This window comes from Mus caroli, unplaced genomic scaffold (assembly GCF_978045245.1).
Source record: "Mus caroli unplaced genomic scaffold, Mus_caroli_1 scaffold_11, whole genome shotgun sequence".
Taxonomy (NCBI): domain Eukaryota; kingdom Metazoa; phylum Chordata; class Mammalia; order Rodentia; family Muridae; genus Mus; species Mus caroli.
This window is the reverse complement of record NW_028227266.1, coordinates 109,488,882-109,494,732: the sequence shown is the minus strand read 5'-3', so window position 1 is coordinate 109,494,732 and position 5,851 is coordinate 109,488,882. Positions and strand designations below refer to the sequence as shown.

At 46.0% G+C, this 5,851-nt stretch overlaps 1 pseudogene; it reads right to left on the bottom strand.

Moving 5' to 3' along the window:
- Window positions 1-4,593: 4,593 nt before the first annotated feature.
- LOC147002151 (glyceraldehyde-3-phosphate dehydrogenase pseudogene) lies at window positions 4,594-5,569 on the bottom strand (annotated as a pseudogene).
- Between the last annotated feature and the right edge of the window lie 282 nt (window positions 5,570-5,851).

Sequence of the window (5,851 nt, the reverse complement as noted above, 5' to 3'; positions counted from 1 at the left end):
TTTAGCGCCTCCTCCTCACGGCTGGCCGTTGCCTAGGCTACGCACAGTTCTGCAGCAACCGGGCGGTTTCATTTAGCGCATCACCCAGATCCCAGCTCTCCACTCCCTCCACCTGATCCACGACTGACTCCCAGACAGCGGGAGCAATCAAAAGTAAAACTCCTTAGCAGAAATGTTGTACCTGAGGTTCCTAATCACTGCGACGGGGTGTACACTGCTACCTTTTTGAAAAATCGACACCCACAAGGTCTTCAAGACCCATTAGCCATGTCAGTACAATCTAAACTAAAAACCACGATGAGACATCGGTATCAGGCTTTCAAAAACAAACCTGTAACAATCTCAGATGCTGGCAGTGGTGCAGAGATAGAAAGACTGCCTGCTTACTGCGGTGGGGATGTAAACACAGCCACTCTAGAAAGCAGGCAGGCAGTTTATTAGGCAATTACTATACACTCCAGTAATTATATTCTTGGTTGTTTAGTCCAAAGAAATAAGGATTTATGTTCTATTAACTTGTCTAAATGCTTATAGTATTAACGTCTTTATTCACCAGCAGCTAAAAATAACGCAGTAGTAAGACTCTTTGCCTCCCTAAAACATACGTTTTAATGTTCTAATCCCTGGAACCTGTAAGTAAGTATGTTACTGTACTCGGCCAATGGAGGCACAATAGATTAAGTTAAGGCTCTTGATATAAGAAGATTATCTGGGGGCTGGAGAGATGCCTCAGAAGTTAAAGAGCACTGACTGCTCTTCTGAAGGTCTTGAGTTCAAATCCCAGCAACCACATGGTGGCTCACAACCACCTGTAATGAGGTTTGATGCCCTCTTCTGGTGCATCTGAAGTCAGCTACAGTGTACTTATAATAATAATAAATAAATCTTTGGGCCAGAGCAAGCAGGGACTGAGTGAGCAGGACTGACCAGAGCGAGCAGCAGAGGTTCTAATTCCATTCCCAATAACCACACGATGGCTCATAACCATCTGTAGAGCTACAGTGTACTCACATACATAAAATAAATAAATCTAGAAGGAGAAGGAGAAGGAGAAGGAGAAGGAGAAGGAGAAGGAGAAGGAGAAGGAGAAGGAGAAGGAGAAGAAGAAGAAGAAGAAGAAGAAGAAGAAGAAGAAGAAGAAGAAGAAGAAGAAGAAGGAGGAGGAGGAGGAGGAGGAGGAGGAGGAGGAGGAGGAGGAAGTGGAAGGGGGAGAGGGAGGAGAAGTTGTTGTTACTGTTGTTCATGTTTCCCTGGGGAGGGATGGGGGTAGCCTCTAGAAACTGGAATCAGGAAGGAAATAAATTCTCCCCTTCTCCAAACGGTATGATGCACACCTTTAATCCCAGCACTCGGGAGGCAGAGGCAGACAGATCTCTGTGAGCTGGAGGCCAGCCTGGTCTATAGACTGGATTCTAAGACAGCCAAGGCTACCCAGAGAAACCTGGCCTTGGAAAACAAAACAAAATTTAAACAAAGCAAAACAAAACAAACCCCCCCCCCTCCATCTCCAGAAGGAAACAAGTCAGCTAACTTTGGTTTTAGGATTTCAGACCTCAGAGTTACAAAATATAGGTGGGTTGTTTCAAGCCACTAAAGTGGTGGCAAGTTATTACTGCTACAAAAAGAAATCAATACAAATCCAGACATCCTTCCGTGGGAGAATGGCTAAACAGCCTTACACTCACACTGTTAAACTTGAGAATTTCCAGGAGAAAAGACCAACTCTACAATTGTTTAGTTAAAGCAAGCTGGATTTGGGGTGTGTCTGGGACTGACCAGCTAGCTGTCTAAGCTGAGATCTGAGGGAGATCTATAGGCAGATAAAGTGTTCCCAGAGGCAAGACACACATTGTTAGGAAGATACAATGGAAGGCAGGGAACAGGGTAAGGATGTTCATCGAGTGTATGCGGTCATATGTTTAGTGTAGGCTGAAAAACATCAAGTCTAAGAAATAGGATTTCATGTGTGAGGGTGGGGTGGGGTGTGTGTAGCCCTGGCTGTCTTAGAACTTGATCTGTAGACCAGGCTGACCTCAGATTCACAGAGATCTGCCTGCCTCTGCCTCCTGAGTGCTGAAATTAAAGGTGTGCACCACCACTGCTGCCTGACACAAAAATTTATTCTTTCTTTCTTTCTTTCTCTCTCTCTCTCTTTTTTTTTTTTTTTTTTTTTTTGGCAGGGTTTCTCTGTGTAGCCCTGGCTAATCCTGGAACTCACTCTGTAGACCAGGCTGGCCTCAAACTCTAAAATCTGCCTGCCTCTGCCTCCCAAATGCTGGGATTAAAGGCATGCACCACCACTGCCTGGCAAGGATTTATTCTTAATTACAAATAAAAATTAATAAATTAATTATTCTTTAACTACAAACAGAAAACTTCACCTGCAGAAGATACTGTTCCTGCTTTGGTCTCCCAATAACAGAGTATTGCTGACCAACTGGAATAAACTAGTGGAGGGGGGGAGGGAGAGGAGAGGGGGATGAGAGGGTAATGGAGATTTAACATAATCACAGCACACTGTATCTGTGTATGGAATTAGCTAAAACAAATTTAAAATATGCATTTTAAAGTTTTTCTTCTTCTAGAAGTTTTCATATTGCTATTATTTCTTAATGTTTTATTGACTAGTCTCTCAGTTGTCCCAAATTTGCTGCTTTTTCGTATTTCCAAAAATATCGAAGAACTGCTGACCACTGTGAGCGTCATATCGCTGACCATCCAAATTATACTGTCTGTCCTTTAGGAATATAGACGTCTAGAAGGCATGTAAGCTCTTCCATATACTGGAGGTTAGACTGCATTTGAGCTACTCTCCCTGGACACTAGCCGTTCAGTTTCGTAGAGTTTCTGCTGACTGCTGGGTCACTAAGCAATAATTCCTCTCTGGATGGATATCCCCCAACACTTATGATCTCTAAGAATCTAATAATCCAGCATTCATTTACCCTAGCACCCTGGATATGCCCGTGAAGATCAGCAGTCACTCAAAGATGAAGAGAGATTGCCATGGGCTGATCCCCAGAGAATACCGCTCAGGCCTGGGTTATTAGCTGGCCAGTAACTGGGTGTTTAGGATCCCAGTGTAGCACCGAGCCTTCCCCAGGATAAGCTTTTAAGCACAATCACTCCGTTCTGGGTCTACATCCTTCAGTTAACAAAAATAGTTAGACAAAGTGGAACTACAGAAGCTAAAAAGCAAGGTTAGTTCATTTGGAGACTTCCCCAGAGCTCTATGGGCTTTAGTGGATCAGGCCTTTGCTTTAGTTTTGGCAGGTGGTGTTGTCTATGTGCAGAATTATACAGCCTCAATGGCACTTCTGTCATGGAGTCAGTGGTGCGAAGGTCTGGGGCCCTGTTACAGGATCGCTATCGACACTGGCAGTGGAGAAGGAGGACAAAGAAAAGCAAAGTATGACTGACATATGAAAAGATCATGATAAACTTTAATATTTTGTTCACTGACAATTAATTCTGAAAAAACAGACAGAAACCAGGGATGGAGCTATGCTCGTGCTACTGCAGCACCCAAGAAACTGGGGCAGGAGCATTGCGAATTTAAGGGAAGCCTGGTTTATGTGAGAGTCTGACGATGATGATGGTGATGATGATGGTGATGATGAAGATGATGAAGATATAGGATAACACTAACATCTCAGTTTCCTAAAGTTCCCACATTACCACCTTTCTTGTTTAAGAAAACACACAACTCAAAGACTGAGATTAGTCCTGGCATTGACAAATTTCTAACATAATCTAGCTCAAATCAGCACCTTCTTGGCAACTCCTTTCTGTCCCATCTTCCACGCAGTGAGATACAGGATTTTGAAGGCGACTCTGCACCATAGATATGATAGAGAATAAATTTGTGTAGGGGGACCCCCAAAACAACACTAAGAACATAAATTGTGAGCTTGAGGACAGGAGAGAAAACTGTCTACAATCTAAAATTAGGGGGTCTTGGCTCCTCCTGCTCAACAGTTTGTTTGCTGGGTTAGTTTTTATTTCATCAATTTAATACAGATACCAGCAGTTCCTCTCCTTCCTCCTCCTCTCTATTCCATTTTTATTTTATTTTATATGTACAGGTATTTTTATACTTACATGCAAGCCTAGTGCTCACAGAAGCCAGAAAAGGGTGTAAAATCCTCTGGAACTGGAGTTACAGATGATTGTGAGTACCATGTGGGTGCTAGGAATTGAACCCAGGTTCTCTAGAAGAGCAGCCAGTGCTCTTAATAGCTAAGTCATCTCTCTGGCCCATTTGTCCTTTCTTTGTTGCATGTGTATGGGGGTGGATGTGATGAGACAAGGCCTCTTTACATAGCCTCAGCTGTCCTGGAACTTGTAGTGTAGTCCAGGCTGGCCTTGAACTCACAAAGGCCCACTTGCCTCTACCTTCCAAGTGCTGAGATTAAAGGTGTGCCACCATTCCAGGTTTCCTTTTCTTTTTTTTTTGGGGGGGGGAGTGCAGCGAACTTTATTGATGGTATTCAAGAGAGTAGGGAGGGCTCCCTAGGTCCCTCCTGTTATTATGGGGGTCTGGGATGGAAATTGTGAGGGAGATGCTCAGTGTTGGGGGCTGAGTTGGGATAGGGACTCCTCAGCAACCGAGGGCCTCTCTCTCTTGCTCTCAGTGTCCTTGCTGGGGTGGGTGGTCCAGGGTTTCTTACTCCTTGGAGGCCATGTAGGCCATGAGGTCCACCACCCTGTTGCTGTAGCCGTATTCATTGTCATACCAGGAAATGAGCTTGACAAAGTTGTCATTGAGAGCAATGCCAGCCCCAGCATCAAAGGTGGAAGAGTGGGAGTTGCTGTTGAAGTCGCAGGAGACAACCTGGTCCTCAGTGTAGCCCAGGATGCCCTTCAGTGGGCCCTCAGATGCCTGCTTCACCACCTTCTTGATGTTATCATACTTGGCAGGTTTCTCCAGGCAGCACGTCAGATCCACGACGGACACATTGAGGGTAGGAACACAGAAGACCATGCCAGTGAGCTTCCTGTTCAGCTCTGGGATGACCTTTCCCACAGCCTTGGCAGCACCAGTGGATGCAGGGATGATGTTCTGGGCAGCCCCACGACCATCACGCCACAGTTTTCCAGAGGGGCCATCCACAGTCTTCTGGGTGGCAGTGATGGCATGGACAGTGGTCATGAGCCCTTCCACAATGCCAAAGTTGTCATGGATGACCTTGGCTGGGGGGGGGGGGGCTAAGCAGTTGGTGGTGCAGGATGCATTGCTGACAATCTTGAGTGAGTTGTCATATTTCTCATGGTTCACACCCATCACAAACACGGGGGCATCGGCAGAAGGGGCGGAGATGATGACCCTTTTGGCTCCACCGTTCAAGTGGGCCCCAGCCTTCTCCATGGTGGTGAAGACACCAGTAGACTCCACGACATACTCAGCACTGGCCTCACCCCATTTGATGTTAGCGGGGTCTCGCTCCTGGAAGATGGTGATGGGCTTCCCATTGATGACAAGCTTTCCATCCTCAGCCTTGACTGTGCCGTTGAATTTGCCGTGGGTGGAGTCATACTGGAACATGTAGACCATGTAATTGAGGTCAATGAAGGGGTCGTTGATGGCAGCAATCTCCACTTTGCCATGTCGAGAGCAGATGGCAGCCCTGGTGACCAGGCGCCCAATACGGCCAAATCCGTTCACACCGACCTTCACCATTTTGTCTACGGGACGAGGCTGGCACTGCACAAGAAGATGCGGCTGTCTCTGGAACAGGGAGGAGCAGAGAGCCCCTTTTCTTTTTTAAAGATAGCATCTCACTAAAAAGTTCAGGCTGACCTTAAACCCAAACAGCCTGAACTCTCAATCCTCCTGCCTCCACCTTCTGGA